This window comes from Anser brachyrhynchus, assembly GCF_964034855.1.
Source record: "Anser brachyrhynchus genome assembly, chromosome: 2".
Taxonomy (NCBI): domain Eukaryota; kingdom Metazoa; phylum Chordata; class Aves; order Anseriformes; family Anatidae; genus Anser; species Anser brachyrhynchus.
In genome coordinates this window covers 157,747,372-157,767,004 of record NC_137695.1, presented here as the reverse complement: position 1 = coordinate 157,767,004, position 19,633 = coordinate 157,747,372, and the positions used below count along the sequence as shown (strand labels likewise).

Genomic DNA, 19,633 nt, shown 5'->3' with positions numbered 1-19,633 from the left:
ATGTGTCCTAACGTTAATGTGTGCAAAGGTTTAGAGAGGCTGGCAAACAACCCCTGATCACTCATTGTTTAGCAGTTATGGATCCAAGCTACATAAATCAGTAACAGAGCACACTGGGAATTTGTCCACCTTTTTCTGCTGGAAACCCTCAAGGAATTTAGGCATGATGTAACTGAGGACCCTGCTCATCTTTCCAGCCTGTCTCCAGGTGGTGCCAAGGATGGGATGAGCACCATCTGAGCAGGGAAAGAGTTCAGGGAAGGACCACAGAGGGCAGGATGCAGGCAGCTTAGAGATAGGTATTTGCCCAGGGCCATGCCTCCTGCTCTATTTAATGGGGTAGGTAATAAAATGGTTTCCTTATTCTCAGAACTTCTGAAGAAATTCTGACCGAAAAGGAAAAAAAAAAAAAAAAACTTGTTGAGTTTTTCACAGAAAATTAGAGTGAATGATGCAGATTCAACTTCTTTTTCTTGGCCAGCCCATAAGTAGGTCACTGACATGCCCTATGACAGCTACAGCTCTGTATCACTCTCATCCAACTCGACTACCCAACTTCCAACCACAATATTTACCCCTACTATTGCCTAATCGTGGGCTGGAAGGCTGCCAACCCTGTTCACGGGCTCAAAGCCAGAGCAGGTTGCTCAGAGCCCTAACTGGTTAAACTTTGAACATCTCTCAGGCTGGAGATGCTACAGGCTGTCTGGGCACCTATCCCAGTGCTTAACCACTCTCAGGGGAAACTTTTTTTCAAGATTTCTCATCGGAAATTCCTTTGCTGACACTGGGGCTTGTTGCCTCTTGCACCTTTGAGACAAGATCGGCTCCAGCTTTTTTCTATGTCCCCTTTAGGCATCAGAAGCCTCTTAAGTGCAAAATAAAGGAGAATAATCAATTTCCCTGACCTGCTGGCTATGTCCTTGCTGAAACAGCCCAGTATGTGGTTCATCTGCATTACTGCAAGGGTGCATGACTGACTCCCATCTGTGTTGATTTGCTCCGTTTTGTTAAGAACTAGTGTTCACTGGCGCAGGGATTTGAAGTTCCCTCTGCTATAGGATTTCTTATCCATCAGGCTCAAATAAAACTGTGTACAGCGTCCCTTCTTCTCTGGCTTTGACCACAGATTCACTGTGGGACCTGAGAAAATTTTCTCAACTAAGGTTTCATTCAAAATGTTTTGTTCCATGGAAAGGCTCAGTTTCAAATAAACCTGCATTTTTTGATTAAAAAAAATAATAATCAGAAAGCATTTCAATCGGTTCTAGACAATTTTATTAATATCTACCTCAAAAGAGACACTCATGGAAGAGTTTTTCTTCATTACCATGATTTTTGGGAAAGGCTCTGGACTTTCAGGTTGTAACCAGAGATCATCTTTCTGATGTAGAAATATGACATGAAAGGTTTGGGCTTGATGATTTTATTGTGTCTGTCTTTATTTCACTAAGAGATTTAGCATTGACCTTCCTTAGTTTTGCTGAAAAAACAAAACAAAACAAAACAAAAAACTCCTGGATTCAAAAGAATATTTACTGCAATCTCTAAATTCTTCACAGCAGAGAAAAGAGTTTGAATCCTTAATAACGTCTTCCTTCCTCCCAGTATCATTCATTCATTGGATAAAGGTAGGCTAAAACAAACATAAATGACTGGTAAAGACAGAAATTTCAGTGATTAAAATATGATTCTCCCATTTGTGTGCCACATAAGTTCCTTGATTCTTAGGATACCATTTCTCAACCTCTCCAGTTCAGCCTGAATGACCTCTGATGGCAAACAAAGCCAGCCTTTACCATGAATAAGGGTTGCAGGACTTTGGAAACAAAATATTCTGACAGGCATGGATGGTTCCTCTGATGCCCCCAGTTTGTGGATCAGCTGTTCATCAGAGCCCTGGTTGGATAAAGTTCCTTCTGCCTGAGCTCCTGTAGTATTGCAATGGTTGTGTCTGTTGTCCAGCCCTGCTCCTACGTGAAACATTTGTCCATGTGCTCTGCATTTCTGCCTGAAAGGTTGTCACTCCCTGCTTTCCTCAACAGCAGAATAAACATCCCTCTTTGGAAAAGGCTTGATGATTAGGAGCAGAGCAAAGCTGACAGCCTGTGTTGCCTTCAGGGTTGTTCCTAGTCCTTTCCTAAGGAGGACATTGCATGGAGCTCATTCTTTAAGCAGACGTGAAGCCCTTTTGGGCATGGTTTTATGGCAAAATACTGATTAGCGCTTGTTGTATGGAAGAGGCATACGTTCAGCCCAGAGTGGTCAGAAAGCTAAAAGGGAAGAGTTCAACTTGAGGCCGCTTGAGCAATTACTGGCAAAAACACCTCTTATTTTTGTTGAAGCTTCTTATGTGTTTAGTCCTCGGAAAACCAAATTGCCTGAGGAAAAAAAGAAGAAAAAGAAAAAAAAAAAATATGAGCATCATTTGACTTTTGAAAGAGAATAACTGAGAAAACAACATGCATTTCGTCTGGCACATGTCCACATCCAGCTCCCAATTCATTGTGTGCTTTGTGCTGCAGAAACACTGTCATTGCAGAGGTGGAGCTCCTTGAATTAGGACCAGCAAGGGCAAAGCATGGCACACATGGCTAAAAGGGAATGATTGCTGACTGCTAACCATGCTAGAACCCAACTTGTACCCAAAGAGAGTAAGGCAAAGGTTTTGATGCCAACAGAAGGAAAGGTCTTTTCTTCTATGTGATACATACAATAAACCTGTGGGACTTGTCACAGGATGTCATGGGGGACAACATTATGAATGGGTTCACAAAGAAGTTCTTCAAACTCATGGAGAATTTCAGCAGGACAACTTAGCACAGCAATCTGGCTTCAACTTCTGCCTTAACAAGCCCCTAAAATACCGAATAACAAAGGCAAAGCCTATCAAGTATGTTACTCTAGGCACCTGTGTTTCTCTCAGCCCAAACATCTGCTCTGCTGTCAGAAGCAGCATACTGAGATGCACGACAGAGACTGTCATTTGTTGCCCAGTGTAGAAAGGAAAGAATGGGGGTTAATGAGATAATCCTTTATTTCACAGGCTGTGGAGGGCAGATTTTCAGCTGCTGTTAATCAGCCTAGCTTCCTACTTATCTGTGAGGCTCTGGAGATTTACCCCTGCTAAGGATCTGGCCCTGTTTGTCTTTTTCAGACATGATAGGACAAGAGTTTCCAGCACGCCCTCAAGAGCTCCCTTTGCACTGCAGAGGGTCCTAGCAAAGCCCTTGAGGCTTGCTGAAGGTGACCAGAGGAGTTTCCCCGTGTCCCTTCAGAACTGCCTTCAGCAGGGAGAGAAGGATTTCTTAGAAGTGCCTCAAGAACAGCTAGTCTGGGAGGTTTTCAGTGCAGCATGGGCTTTTCTTAGCAATGAACAATGTCCGTCTCTTGGGATCCATCAGACATTTGAACGCTGGGTGGCTGGGCGGAGGTATACATCATATCTGTTAAGCTAAACATTGCAATGCAAGCCAATCCTTCTCAAAAACAAATGCAGAAACATTATTTTTCCAGCAGGAAAAAATAAATAAAAATAAAAAATCACGCATAGACAGCACAATAGGGGCGGCTATTTGGCAGCCCCCACCCGTTCTCATGGGACCAGCCTATCTGGTCCTAAAGGAATTGCCACCATCTCGTAACATTATAAAGTTTCTTTCCCTGTAAGTTGCTAAATAAACTTTTCTAATAACTATAATGTGAACTGATCCCAGCTGCTCAGAAGACAGATGGCCGTATCGCAGATCAGTATCAGACCCTGACGTAACACTCGAGAGCTTTGCCTCCCCTGGTTCCCACCCCTTATGATATCCTATTTCACAAGAGTAATTGCTAGCAATCCCCGGCCAACAGCTCAGAGGCTGGAAATGATATGTAGAGACGAGCTCTGCTCCTGCTCTGAAGGATTTACACCAGCTGGCTGAGCTGCTGTAGGCAACCAGAGAGAAGTGTTGCCTGCCGATGATATTAATGGGGCTGGGAAGTTTTGAGGTTCCTGCTGGTTGACACAGGGTCAGCCTGAGGTGGGGGCAGCCCATAAAGAACAGGTGATTTCAGCCCCATTTCTGCTGGGTTAATTACCTGCAGAGCTCATGTCAGCTACCAAAAGCTTCGGGATGAACGGCTTGGGACTTATTGTCCTCTGAGACCGAAATACCACATTGCTGCTAAAGGCTGTGCTTTCCAGAAAGCATTGGCAGGGCAGTATGAAGAGGATGCTGTGAGGAAGGCATTCTGTGCAGCTGTAGGTGTCAGGGCTTTATTTTTGCCTGTGATAACACAATTCGCCTGCGTGCCAAGGTAAAACCTACCACCTGGTCCTTGGTTGTGTTAAATCAAAGACAGTCAGTGGGCCTTAATGGAAGTGTTATGCTCCCAGCAAGCTTCACGTGGGACTTCCTCCTTCAGTTCATCAGCTGCAGCCTATCAGTCAGCCTCGCAGGGGTCTTCCAGGGGTCTGTCCCACAGAGGACAGCCAAAGGTCTGGCTCCATCCGTCTTCCATCTCCCACCAGAGCCAGCAGTCACCTAGGAAAGTGAGTACAAACAGGGACAAACTGCAGTACAACTCCCCCAAAATATTCCCACTTCAGTCAGAATAGTTATATTTCTCCCTAAGGATCCTGACTGTATTCTCCTTGAATGGATTCGTCCAGGCATAGGAAACCTTTTCTGCATTTACAAAACCCTGTGGCGTGGAGATCCATGTTCAGCTGCACACTTGGTGAGGAAGGAGCTGCAACCAGGACTACTTTAAATATGAGACAGCTCTTGCCGTTTCCAGAAGGACAAGCCTCTCAGCCCTCAGGAAGTGGTGTTAGTTTTATGTATTTTCTGTGCCAGAAGGCACCAAATAAATCCTTAGGATCTAGGATTTCTTAGGAAGGTCGTCTGGGTGTCTCATCTGCCCAGAGGTGATGCTGGGCATCACTCAGGGTACATGGGGAAGGCTGAGCCACAGCAGGCCCATTGGCACTGCAGGGAAATACCTGCTAGAGGATGCTCTAAAGCACCACATCTGCATGAGACGGAGTTGTAAATGTCTACATCAAGAGCATGGCCCACACTATACGGCATTTCAGCTTCCCTTCACTCCAGACTGGTGAATCCCACCCCACCTGGCCACACGCACCAGCCAAAACGCAGATATCGGTGGCACAGACACTAAAACCTCTTCCTGCCCACCCATATGTGCTCATGGCCCAGCAGCTGGACGAGTCTATTCCATGAGCTCAAGTAACAGAGATGTATTTGGGAGCTAAACATCCTGCAGTCCAGAAGGGGCTGCCAAAAGAAAAAAGTTTCCTTCCTTCCTTCAAATCCTACAGGCTTTTTGCAGCTGGAGACATCCCAGGGTCTCGCTGTTGTTTGTTAGCCTGCTCTCCTTGCCCCCAGCAGATGGGTGCATCTCTGAGGTAGCACAGGTCAGGGGTACAAGTATATGGACCCCCTGAAAACCCAGTGCTTCATACCTGGAGACTCTACCCCTTGTCCCCAGTGCCAGCTCTGAAGTCCATTTGCTTTGTGATCACAGAAGCTTTCGTTCCCATTTTGGTACCTCTGGCAGCACCTCCTTTCCTAGGCATGTTTTGGGGCTCTCACCCATAGAAGTCCTCTTCCATAAAAGAGGAGGGCACTGGGTCAAGCCTATGGGGAGAATTCAGGTGCCCTGGCACCTGGCCTAGTTTTCAGCATCAATTTGATTCACTGCACCAAAAGAAAACTCACCATGACATTGTCCACAGCTCTCCAATATCATCCAATTTTTTCTTTAATGTATATACAAAAGCACTTTACCTCCGTGTGGGCTTTACCAGCCTTGTGCCCTGCAAAGTGCTCAGAGTAGCCCCCAGAAAGGTGGAGGCCATTTAATAAGAGACCTTTAATGTATTAACCTTCTCTTCCCGACCATTTAACAAGACACTTTTAATGCATTAACCTTCTCTTCCTGACCTGCTTGTGCCAACCCTGCGGTGGTTTCCTACCCAGTCCCAGCAGCTGATGGGTCCTGGTGCGGCCCAACCCCTCTTCCCAAATGCAAAACCCTGCAGATACCCCTCTTCTTCAATATTAAAGAGGAAAAACCCTTCCTTGTGGACATAACCAGGACTTTTGGTGACCCTGGGAGGCTCCAGGCACAACTCCTCACCCTACTGCCCCTCAGCAGCCCGCTGGGTCCAGCCACTGTCCCACCAGCATGGGCGTGAGCTCCCCCAAGGGGAAGGAGACCGAGGTGCCAAGGGATATTGCTGCACTGACAGCTGGATTTACACTTTCTCCATCTGGGCCAGACGTCACTTCTCACAGCTCATTGCTCTGCTTTGTGTCCAGGGCTGCTTCTCCCTCCCTCCCCTCCCTTTATGTATAGATATTTTATTGCAAACACTCCGGTTTTTACGACCGGATTTTTCACGCTCTGGCCCACTTCCCCCATCAATTCTTTTGTCACTTTTACTGTCAGCTGCTCCTGGATAAAAATAACAAGAAGGGCCAGGTTTCGTGAGCCTGTCTGCGTGCTCATGGGAACCTACAGAGAACAAGGGGAAAATTATTCTGAATAACCAGGCTATCTGTCAGGAGAAGCAGTCACTGATAATAATAGGCTGGTGGGTTGTAACTTACGATTTAATTGAAATGCTGCTCTATTCTTCTTTGAGATCCTCTAGCTGGGTGTCCATTAGTTCACCCCAGCCTGAACTGGGAGCCAGGAACTGCCGCTGTAATTCCCAGCGAGACCCTGCTGCCTTCAGCTGCTCTGCCCCGCTCCCACCCAACCATGAGACCAACCCGCACCTCTCCCAGGCCATCTCTAGCAACCGATGTGAAATACATCAGCATATAAAGTCAAATCCGGAGGAAAATTCATCCTTCCCTTGGTTGACAGATGCAGAGCAGGAGGGTTTCATTAGCAAAGGGAAAACCTCCCGAGCAGCAGAGGGCAGCTGGTTCTCCTTGGCTCGGTCTGTCCTCGCTGCACTTTGTGAGATTTGCAGCAAAGAAATCCAAATAATCCCTAAATACACAGTCGGAGCAGCTAATGCTGGTTTTCATCCTCCACAGAATAACCACACCACAGTTCTCCCACCAGGAAATTTGCATGCAGCCACCTTGTCTTGGATGTAAGGAGAGTTTAGCAGTCCAGACATGCCTAGATCATTCCCATTGAGCTCAAGGGAATAGAAAATTCCCTGACACTGGTGAATTTACTGTTGTAGACATAGGTGGCCAGTTGGCATTGCAGCTTTGGTCCTTCTGACCTGAGCATTGCTCAAACTATGCTTTGTAGGACTGTTCTTACGGGACCAGAAGTGTTACAACCCAGAACTTTGCTGCTGTTTTTGTTTACTTACAAAAAAAAAAAAAAAAGCCATAACTTATTCTTCAAAGCAGTTCCCAATTGCAAATCTGTTCTCTTCTATGTCCAAGAGAGCTCCGTTTCCCTGCTTGTCCTCCTCACCCAAAGCTGTGCTCCTGGCTTTCTACTTACACCCCAGCCTCAGCTCCAAGACACTTTCTCCCAGCCTGCACCTTTCTGTGCTTCCACCTTCTCCTCTTCTCACTGCTTATATTCCCCCCCCAAAAAGCTTTCTTTTAACCTTTTCGCAACAGAGGGGATGTTCTGCCAGCCCCCCACCACGTGTGGGACACCAGTCCCAAAGGCAGCCTGACCTCCCCAGCGTGGCAACGAGGACAGCACCATCCCAGAAGCCATGCTGAGATTTCAGTGAGACCCCAAGACATGGAGATAGATTTCTACAAAAGGTTTCTCTTTCAGCAGATTGCCATTTTCTGACAGAAAGGAAGCCAACTCTTGTAAAAAGCAACCTGGACACCTCTGCTCCAAGAACAGCACGAGCAAAATTCATTTCTCTTCACTGCAAGCACCCAGCAGCTAGGCACTAAATCTGGGTCCATCGTTTGAGCTTCTTCTCTTGTTAGTATCTGAACAGACCATCCCGTGCGTATTGTAGCTGAGTCTTTTAAGGTGTTAAATATTTCTGATAAAAACATTTTCCTATAAAGATGGGAGACCCTCCTTTAAATTTATGACTATCTGCCAGGTAATATGAGCTATAGTAAGTGAAGGCTAAATTTCTCATCGCTCCTTGCAGGAAAAGAAAGGCTTGGTTTATAGGATTTTTCTTTTCCTTGAAAGAGATGCTTAGGAACAATTTCTCAGTGCTTTTTCACAAGCACAGAAGGTGCTGTAGCAGCTCAGAAATACCTGGATAATGCAGTAGTTCATCTCCAGGGATATAACTTTCATTTATATCGCACACTAAACAAATATACTAAAGTTGCATTTTTTTTTCATTCATATTAATTAGGCTGAGAGCATCACAGAGAGAATGACACAATTGTGATTCTAATTGGCAGGAAAGCACAGTTTCCAAGTTAACAGGAAAAAAAAATTTCCTGTCCAAATTGGATTCAAATCAGTATATGTATATTTTTTCATTTCCTGGAAACTGGAAGCTTTCCAAACGTGGAGCACACCCATTGGACTTGGCATTCTATCAGTTCCACAGCCAGTAGCATCAAAACAGAAATTGATACCAGTTGCACTGCGTTGCCGCAGGCAGCACCCACGTTCCCCTGTTCCTGGGGTTAATCGCTGTGTGAACACAACCAGGGCTCGAAAAACAGCAGGTTCAAGAGTTCCTGGCCCATAATCCTGGCCAGGTTCCACTCAAGTCCAACCTTGGAGTCAGTTAAATCTCTTTAAACCCAAGCTTTTTTCAAACAGAGAATTTCATGTTTTCTGAATTAGCATTTTCCCATGACCCTTTTACTTTAGGAAAAAAAGAAACAAGCAACACACGATAATCTGAGTAAGTCTGACTGCAATTGTTGGTCTTTCATATGCCTATCCTTGATTTTACACAGCCATCTCTGCAACCTCTCCTACCCAAGCAAGGGCCAAGCATGCATAATATAATCACATAACTAGTAAAAGTAGCTCATGTCAGAGATAGCCTGGAAACAGGAGATAAAACCACAGATTAAAAATAACTTCAACCCAGATGGAGTCAAGGTTGAAAGCATATTAGCAGTTTTCAGGTAAATATGTTACAGAATATAAACACCACAAAGTATTACAAACATTGGGAATTCACTATAAGTTTAAATTTAAAGAAATGCAAACGTTAATATAAAGAAACGTGAAAGTAGGATAACCAAAAATATTTACTCTGTCCTGTAACAAGTCTCCACAAAACCCATTTCATTATGATAGGCACTCTAATTCTATTTTTCAGTTATCAGATGGATTGAGCTGCCCAAGGTCACGTTAGATATTTTCACTTTCCTCCTTGGTGATGCTTTTCGTACAAAATTAACAAACAAACGTCAAGAGCTTTAAAAAAGCGGTTTTGCAAAAGTACATGTAGGCAGTGGAATTTTCTTGCAATAACAGTCTTATGGCTGGAGTTGTTTAAATGTAGATGGGGCACTTGAGAATGAAACAAAGAGAGAATCCCGTTCTGCTCCTGCCGGGGCATGTGGACAGGATGACCTAACAAGTCTTTCCCATCTGCCATCCCCGTGGTTCTCTGAGAAATCAAATCCCAGGAGACCCCAGGGCCTGATCCTGAGAGGTGAACCCAGCAGACTAGACTTCACCCTACTTAGATTTACTATAAATAAAATTGTGTCGGGGCCAATTCCTGGCATTTGCCTCTTTCTCAGTCCTTTCAGTCAGCCCCTCTTGGCATTTAATGATGTGATTTTTCCAGCAAAGTATGGATTGCTTTCACTTCCATGTTTTTCTCAGCTGTCTGACTCAGAAATGTGGGCTGTCTTGGTTAAATCTGGGGTGCCAACGCTAGAGAAATGGGCAAAGATGTCAATAAATAAATAAATAAATAGAACACGCCTAATTTTGCAAATATTTGTGCAAAGGAAAAAATGAATCTGGATCTGACATGTCTACCCTCTTGCTGAGTGTATAGTAAGCATGCCAACGGATGAGTTTTCTGGCAAGAAACTTGGTATAAAGAGAATACACTAAGTGAATTCTCAAAAATATTTCAGGAGGGTTAATTATCATTGCGCAACCCTTATTCTAAATGCCATTAATCTCATCAAAGATCAAAAACATTACTGTGTAATCTGTGTACCCTACAAAAAGTTAACCAGACATGCAACTGTCAGTAACTGAAAAATATTTACTACAAGAAGATGAAAAATAATATCCAATAATTTGTACGATCAAGAAAACCTTCATTCCCTAGGGGACAAATTGAAAACAGAAGAGGAGACTAGATTTCTGGAATGTGTTATTTGACTGAATTACGTTCTCAGCCTTCATTTCTTTTTTTTTTTTTTTTTTATGTGCCGTCCGATCTGGGAAAAGCGTTTGACAATATTTTAAAGCTGGTAACAATTGTTGGTGGGAAACTACTCATTTGACTGAAATCAGCCATTTTCTGTCAAACCAGGAGTTTACACATGAAATTTCCATTTTCCATATAATAATTTTAGCCAGAAAAAATGCCCTGGAACAGACATTTCAGTCAATCTCATGGAAGTTAGCAACTAAATCCAGAGTGAATTGCTGAGAATTTGGAAATTATTTGCATTCAGCTTTCAAACACTGATAAAAATGGAACTTAAAATATAATAAAAACTGTATGATGCTTACAAAAAAATTACTTTTTTTCAAGTGCACATCTGGGGGCAGAGGTGTCCTTTCTAGTCCAGACAAACACCTTCACTATGTGCTGGCACTGCTAACAAGATCAACAGCAATGTTGACGCCAACATGCTGTGTCCTCTGACTAGCAGATAAAGGAATCCACCACCCCCAGGGTTACACCTCAGTGCCCTGGATTCCTTCTCCTTCATACTCCACTGGGTCAGATATCATCAAGGTATCAACGGTCGAAAAATCTAGCTGAACAAAAAGATGGCATCTGAGAAAAACAAGAGGTTCCAAGTGTAATAAAGTTCATATGCACACATAGATACTATATTTTTTAAATAAAATAAATAAAAAAGTTGTGGACGGCCTTTTTCCCAACCATACATAGGTCTGAACCCTGGCCAGGACTCCCCACATCTCTTCCATATGAACTGGTTCTGGTGCAGAAGTGTCACATTTTATAGTCCTCCATCCCCACAAGTCAATAACAAATACCTTGATCAGCCCAAATTCATTCCAGAAATTCAGCCCAACTTCTTGTCATCTCAGCACGAGATATAAAGGACTTTTGGTGTAAAGAGGGGCGATCTTCTTCTTCTGGTCTATTCACTGGTTTCCATTTGCCAAGTTCTGCCTGCTTTCCACAGGGCCACTGTCCATGGAGAAGGCGATGAATACATGGGCACAGCATACTGCCGCTTGGAAGGGCCAACGAACATCACATGGATCAGAAATTAAGATGTCAAAAAAAGGTAGACCTGGTGTCCTGACAGATGGTAAAGACCTGGGGACATTCCTGGGTCTCTGTACCCTTCCTGTAATGGATAGTTTTGTGTCCATCTTGGACAGCACCACATCATGCATCCAAAAAGAAGACAATAAAAAGACTGTCCTCCACGTCCTGGTGTGCCAATACTCAGTATCCCCAACCCTCCACCCAGACCTGTAAATGGAAGGCTGAGTTCTCTCTGTTGGCAAAGCAAGGTATTTTATTCCCAGGTCCACAGTCATATTTCTCAGTATTTCATGGCTGGACCATGCCCTCGACTTCCACCCAGCCTGAGTGGGCTTTGGGAGCTGGCAGCTCATTACAGAAATCATCCATAACAAGCAGATCAATAAACAGCAATGATGAGAACCTCATTTGTGGAGAAGGCCAAGGCCACACTGGGGAATGACTGCATGTAAGGAGGAGACAACTGCATGGTCCTCATCTTCCTCCCATTGACCTGGAGGGCGGGCACAGAAGTACAGAAGTATAGACATCTCAACACAGTCCTAGGCAAGCTATCACAGGGAATATACGGTGCTACCCAGCACTCCCAAGCCAAGCTATTGTGGACCTGCTGTCCACAATGGCAATGACATGAGTCACATTTTCAGTCTAGTCCATACAACATCTTGCCCTTCCCAAAGCAACCAGTCCCAAGAGGGAGAAACTGATATCCACTTATCTGAGTCTCGAGAAAAGCAGAAGACTGTGTATAGGCAGCAATCGTAGAAGGAACTAAGGTTACTCTGTGCTTGCTAGCTTCATTCCTCTGCACCCATTTTTCTAGCCAATAATGGAGACTACGCCTCTTCAAAGGAAGATCATGCTCCTATCTCAGCCAGTGGCAAAATGCCCAGCAATTTTAGCGAGAGCAAAACAAAGACTTGTGGAAAAAAAAAAAAAAAAAAAAAAAAAAGAGGGAGCAAATTCACGCTTGCCATAAATGTTCTTGCGTGCCGGCTTTCTATCTGCAAAGGCTTTGTGTGAGCTCACCTCGTCCCCGTCATCTCCAGCCGTCAGCCTGCGCGTGGGTGGTCAGGGCAGCGCTCACCGCAGGGCGAGCGTATATCAAGGAGCGATGATATCAACAAGCCGCCCAGCACCAGAGCTCTGCCCTGCTCAGGAGGGGTGGTCCCACATGCTGAGATCTCCCATGTTGGGTAGTGCTCAGGAGGTGCACGCAGACGATGCCAGCCCATCGTGCCAGAACCAGGAGGAGAGAGATGAAGGAATTCAGGCTGGGAGCTTCCCAGCATTGCCATGCAGCGTCGTCTTCCAATGTTTGCTCATTCTCTGTCGATTTCAGAGCCTGTGTACATTGCTACCCTAACTCAGCGTTAAGCCGTGCTGCTGACACTGTGCAGAGGAAAGTGATGGTGCTGGGGATCTGGATATTATTTCAACATACAGCTTTGCTCCAATTCTTTATTGCCCAGGTAAGGGAATAGAGCCCAGGCTCCAAGGCAGCCTGCCAGGCAAGGGTCCTGGAGTCTCCAGCTCTGAGCAGTTCACCCAGTGAAACACCTTGAATGTCCACCAAGATGCTACTCTGCTCAGAAGCCCCCACAATAATCACCAGAGTAAAGTGGGAGGAAGCAGGCTGACATCCACTGGAGCCTACCTTGATAGGAGCTAGGACACGTCAGCCCCACGGGATACTCCCAGGTATGGGAGGGTGTGGACTATAATCCCATCTGACATGTAAGGGTAATTATTCTTCATTTTCCTTGCTCATCACCTAGGTAATTAGCCCAGTGGGGCAGAAATGGCTTCTCACCTTGTCTAGTGGCAAAACCTCTCCTGGAAACCACACAGAGTAAATCAGCACACAATAGTTTCCAACAGACTTGAGATACAACAATTTTCTTGGCAACATTTGAAACTTTTTCCTTTTTTTTTTTTTTTCCCAAGGTCTTGACAGGCTCTAGGGGGAAAGAGGAAGAAATATTTTTTAAGATGAAAGAGGAGCACAGGTGCAACATGAGCCCTCACGTTACTGAGCTGTGGCTGTCAGAAGTGTTAGGGCATTGGATTCTCAGGCATTCATCTCCAACTCTCTTGTATAAACAAAAGTCTAAACAGCCAAGCAAAGGCTTTATGTCCTAGGGAATTGAGCATTTTTCTACAGTGCTCTTCACAGGGAAAGAATGCAGATCCAGAGATGGACAATCTGCTTTAAGCCATCCTCACAGTTGACGTCACCATGGTTAAACTAAGCAATTTTGGGGCCAGTAATGACAAAAAGGGCAAATTCTTCTTTGAACGGTTACTCCAAGAGCTATCCCACCTGCTCTGAGGGCAAACCAAGATCCTGCTTATCAGACCAGAGGGCTCTTTGGAAAGCAAAAAAGACCCTGAGATGGCCACAGCGACCTGGCTGATCACCCATATTTTCACAAGAGTCCCACCATTCTCTTCAACAGGGCAGAAGAACCCCAAGATGACTGTACTTAAGGCCATCTCTCCCACGTCATTTTGCGAAGTGCAGGGTACAAACGAAAGCTGCATGGTGTGGCTGTGGGACCACAAGAAGATGCCAAAGATAAGGGCATTATTCTGAATAATGAACATACGTTGTGTTCTCTTATCTTAGATTGGTCCGAGAGGAATGAAAAGGGATTAAATAGTTTGTATTCTCCTCACCAACCTCCTGATTCATCTCCTCGGAGGCAGTACAGGCTGAGATTCCCTCCAGATTGTGACACACAAACGTAGCTGCTCCCGTGTAAGTTTAGTGAGTGAGTTTCCACCAAAGTCACTTCACATGAGCCATTGGCACCTGGAGTTCAACCCATCCCATTCTACAGAAGATACCCAGTTTGGTATAGATTCATTTTCCTGAAAGGAGATATCCAGAAATGCCTGAGATGCCCAAGGGCATTTAAGATGTCCACATGAATCTAGTATAGACAAGAAACAGGGTCCTTTTCAAATGAGGAGGTATTTAGATAATTGAATCCCATCCACAGCTTCCCCATAGTAGTTGATGACATTGACATATCAGGTAGCCAGATATGTCCTCAGGCTACCTGGATGTTCTCCTCAGCATCTGGTCTTTGGGAATGATCTAAATTTCTTGTTGATGCCGAACAAAGTGTTGGCAACAAAAATGTCGCCTTCTCTAGGCAAATGTCACTGTCTGTTCAGACTCTGCATACTGCCTCCCATAATAATGATGCCTTCTGCTCTAATCTCTGTGATTTCAAGCCTGCAAGCTACCTGCCTAGTGCAAAGGTATTAATTCAGATATCCAGAACATATTAAACCATAGTGGGAAGGCCTCCACAAAGCTCATTTAACATTAAAGATTAGAAAAAAAAATAATAATCAGAAAAGTGTCCCTGTATGTTCCAATGGGTTTTCATTTGAAGCAGCCGGGATATTCTCTCACCTCTCTGAAGACACCCCAGAAGAATCACCATTCTCCACCTCAATGAGGTTCTATATTTATACAACCCCTTCATCTCCAGAGTTCAGAAATGTTCTTTGTATATCGGTCTTCTTGGCATTTAAGAACCATTTCCCACCTAATTCTTTCAGCGCCTTTACCTGCGTTGGTGGGACCTCCATTCAAACTATGATCATCATGCTTGCTACAGGCTTCTTGGTCCTAGAAGGTTACATTTGAATGTCCATGCCTAATCTATCTCAAAAAGAATGACATCAAGAAAGGAGTGATGAGGCTGCCCAGCTGGCTGAACCCAAGCTCAGTATAACCTCAGCACTGTTGCAGCATCTCCATTTGGTGCCGATGTCTCTACACTGCCAATTCCTTGGGTATGGAAGCTGAGATGATAGCAAAAGCCATCCATATCCATTTTTTTCCCCTAAAATAAGGGTTTCCTTGCCTGCATCCAAAATGTTTTTGTTCCCCAGCTCCGGTGCACCAAGCACTGCCTCTGGACACATCAGCCATCCCCTGGGACTAACAGGAGAACAAGCTGGGTGAGTCAGCATCCTGCCTCCAAGAGTGGACGCCCAAGAAAGAACATAGGCTTAGGACAAATATATTACAATATTTCCTTAAAACGCTTCCCAGCATTCAACAGTCTGGGGGGTGGGAATTTCCCAGGTAAGAGGGATTTCTGCATGTAGTCTTCAATGAATTTCTCTTCCAGACTTCTCCAGGCTCTTTATGAGCCTAAACAAGCTTTCCCATGCATAGCCTCCTTAGCAAGGAGCTCTACAATTTTATGTTATGTGAACCAGCATTTCTTTTTTTGCTTGTCTTGAACTTGTCCCTTGGTAGCTTCTTTTGGTGTCCTCTAGTTCTTCCACTTCAGAGATTGTGAAGAGTCACCCCCCAGCCTCCCCCTCTGTGCTGCTCAAGAGAAATATTGTCAGATGCCCCTTTACTCTTCACATTTTCAGCCTGAGACTTCCTGAAATTTGGCAGCACTGCCTCTTCTCTCCAGAGCAGGTCAGCAGAGGGAGCTGCTGGTCTGAGCCCTTCCAGCAGCTCACGTCTCTGTGCGTGTTTCAGCTTCTAGCACTCAGTCTAAATATAAAACAATACCCATTGTTTCTCCCAGCTGCCTGTCTGCAAGTTTCAGGGGAATGCAATCAAATAGCCAATTAAGGCAATGCACTCAAAAGGAAGAATAGTGGTACTTAAGATAATGCTTTATTCTGAGCAAAGGCAGATCTCAGGGCTTGTAGTAAGGCACCAGCCAAGGGAACGAGGCAAGCAAGAACAAAACTCCCGAGTCAGAATGACCCCTGGATCTTTCCATGTTTTAGGGAAGTTGCTTTCACCTGAAACATCAGAGCTTGAAAGATTTTGCCTTGAATATCAGGTACTGTGGGGATTTGCAGGAACACAGCTTGTGTTTTGCTGGAAACTGTTTTTAAGCCTTGGAGAGATCACCCGAGCTCTCCGTGCCGCCGTTTCTCCAAACACCTGGGCTTTGACCACCCTTACTGTAGGTGCCCAGGACAGGGAGTATTTCTTGCCGTGGTGGTTAGAGGAGGCCTCAGCTGATGGGACCCATGTTAACTTTGCCACGTGTTCAGCTCAGAGAAAAAAAATAATCTGAAAATGTCTGAAAAACCTCAGTTTCCAGTGTATTCCCCTAGATACTAGCACGTGTTTCTCCCAGAATTTTTCTGCAGAATGAGAGAACTTTGCCTTAGGGTGGAGGAAGCCAGCATCTGGTGGAGATTGCCCCAGGAGAGGTGATCTTCGTGGGGTCTGCCACAAGACCCAGAGCACAGAAAGCACCGACTGCAAGTCCTGAGCTCCCCACGTGCCCTGAAGTTGAGCCTGGAGCCGCTGGCTGAAATGAGCTGAAATGGAAGCCGAGTGCAGGAGAAGACCCAGGGGCCTGACAGCTTCCAGTCCTCCGGAAACTTCAGGGTGAAAAAAAAGAAAAAATAAAAAAGTCTGGTTTTGGTCTGATTTGGAGCCAAACCAGCTCATAAAGAAAAAGAAAGAAATAATAATATAAAAAAAAAAAAAGCCTTGATGACATTTCCCGTTAACCGGAAAGTCTGCTTTCTTTTCCAGCAAGCTCTCACTCCCCCATCACCTCTGGTTCTGGCATCCTCCAAAGCGCACGTGCTTTGGCTGGATTTTATTTGATCCTCAGCACAAAGAGGAGCCTCATGTCTCGTTTCTGGCAGCTGGATCCCACCACTGGGTAATTCTGTGGCTAAACTGTTTAAATAATGTTAATGGCTTTACAAATTCACTTTCAAAACAGCCCAAAGTGTAAAGCCAATGCAGCTGAAGCAGCATGCTGGGGCTTAGGCGTGTTTAGATAAGAGTGGGTGCAGTGTAAGCTTTCAGAGTGCTCCACACGAGCTATTCAAAAGCTGGGAACTGGGGACTTCTGCCTCTTCACTGCATCTCCTGGGCTCTGGTGGGTAGTTTCTTACTACAGCGGGGCAAGATTTGAAAGCCAGTGCAGCGAGAGGCTTTGGGGGATTAGTATTTTTATTTTTCTTGGCAGCAGGATCCTGCTCTGTGGCAGGTGCCATTGGAGAAAACAACAGCAGCTCCATGTGTTTTTTATTTTTTTTCCAGGTTCTTCAAAACAGCAATAAATAAAAAGAAAAAAAAAATCAAAGGCATAGCAGAGGGCCCTGAATTTATGCGCTCAGGCCTTAGCATGGGGCAAATCTGGCTCATGCCCACTTCTTTGAGGCCAAAATCACAGTTGTCTGGAGCCAGGTCATGCTCTCAGCTTTTAGCCAGGACCTGCCCTGGCTCCCCAGCTGTTAAGGAGGAGGTTGGGAAATGCAATGCGGCTGCTGGAGGTGGCATGGAGGTGGACTGAACCTGGGCAGAGTGCAAGCCACAGGGCTGCAAGCCCAGAAGGTGGAGGCAGGAGCACGGTGATGTGGGAAGCGCATTTCCAAAACCGGACCTTTCCTGGGTGCAGCACACAAAGCTATCAGAAAAGACATAAGGACATGTAAGAACATCAGAGCTCTCTGATATAAGAACATCTCTATAAGAACACCAGACCTCTCCGTGCTTCATGGTATTTGCACACCTACGACTCTCCAGGGCTTGCACAGGCTTTGCGTCCCCGACATGGGTCCTGCTGGTGCTGTGATAGTCCTAACAGCATCGCGCAGGATTATCCGTGCCTCGTAGCAGCCCATATTTCACAAGGGTCACACGCTGCTTCCACGTAACTGCAGCTGTGCTCAGTAATCTCCCCTGGACAAATAAAAATAGGCTGGGGCTGCGCGTGTGCGGTGATTTACATCGGGATAAATCAGCGGTTCTGCCCCAGTGGTCGGCTGTGTACCAGCAAAGTGAGATAAGGTCGGTACAGACCTTTGCAGCGTGCTGCAGGAGAGATTTAAAGTGTGTCAGCACGGCCAAACTCCATGTTATGTGTTTAGGAAACCAAACAAATTCAAAGGAAAAAATTGTGTGTGTGTTTTAATGATGGGGATGATAAACGACTAAAACTACAGCACAGGAAGGGGTGGATTCACTTCTTCTCGATGCCTTCAGGATAAATAGCTCCTCCCAAAATTGCTTTTGGGCGATTTACCGAGCAATGATGTAAAACGCAGAGGCTGCAGAAGTCAGAAGAAGGTCTGCCAGCGGCTTTGAAGGTTTACAGTCTGGTTTTAGCCTTGATGAATGAGAGGGATCGAACAGGAAAGAGGGTTTGGGAAGAGAGACAATTTCGGGTCAGCGTGGAAGGAAAACCAGTCATATGATACCGTGGTGTTTGTGGGGACCACACTGCAGACGTTGGCCGTTGCAGGATTTGATGCCATGAGGTCAGGGCTGGCTGAGCTGGGGTCACGAGGACGAGGATCCCCCAGGTACTAAGCACAGGGCTCCACATCCCACAGCATCATTATGGGATAATTTTGGCTGGAGGGGACCTCCAGGGTCCAACCGTAAAGCAGGGTCAGCTCTGGCCATCAGCACAGGTCGCTGTCCCCCAGGATGGGGACTGGGCGAGCTGTCTCCTTGCCAGCAGTGTTAGGGTCACCCTGCCCAAAGCACATGCAGAGGAGGCAGCCCAGGAAGGATGCATGAAGGAGGGGGGCCATACTCACTGAAGCCAGACACAGGGGCTTTGCCCTTCCCACACCCTCATTCTCCAATTCCTCGTGGCCTCCCCCAGGCCACAGGAGCCCCAAGGCACCTCTTGCTGCCCTAGGGTGGCAGCTCTCGGCTCACCCTCTGTGGCAAGGGTGCTCCCCTGCTAAGGCATGGGCAAGGGGCTGTGGTGTAGCAGCGCCTCTCAACAGGGGAATTCACAGAATCAGGATCGCAAATCCCAAACTGGATGAGGCAGGAAGGTACCTCTGGGGCCACCTGCTCCAGCCCCTGCTCAAGCAGGGCCACCTCCAGCAGGGTGCCCAGGACCACGTCCTGGTTGCTTTTGAAGGTCTCCAAGGAGAAGACCCCACAACCTCTCTGGACAACCTGTGCCAGTGCTCAGCCACCCACACAGCGCAGAAGTGCTGCCTGATGTCCAGAGGGAACCTCCTCAGCTGCGGTTTGTACCCATTGCCTCTGGTCCTGGTGCTGGGCACCACTGGAAAGAGCCCAGCTCTTTGCAATGCACCTTCCCCCCACGTACTGAAGGTAGCACTGAGCGCTGAGGAACGTGGCCGCAGATTTTCTCCAGCCTCTCATTTGCTTCGTTCCAGGTGGCTGAAAGACTGCAGAGTCAGAGCGGGGAGGAACACAGATGGACGGACGCCCATTTCCTTATGAAACCAGGCTAAAAATAGGGC

The 19,633-nt window shown here is 46.0% G+C and overlaps 1 long non-coding RNA gene across 2 annotated transcripts; it reads right to left on the bottom strand.

The window, feature by feature from the left end:
- Window positions 1-1,518: 1,518 nt before the first annotated feature.
- On the bottom strand, window positions 1,519-12,489 carry LOC308190027. Of its 2 annotated transcripts, none has more exons than XR_013946783.1 (3): window positions 12,410-12,489; window positions 4,314-4,529; window positions 1,519-2,381 (listed from the first exon to the last, which is right to left on the bottom strand). It is a non-coding gene; the product is annotated as an uncharacterized lncRNA (long non-coding RNA). The 2 variants fall into 2 exon arrangements; XR_013946784.1 differs by lacking the exon at window positions 12,410-12,489 and adding an exon at window positions 11,140-11,308.
- Window positions 12,490-19,633: the final 7,144 nt, after the last annotated feature.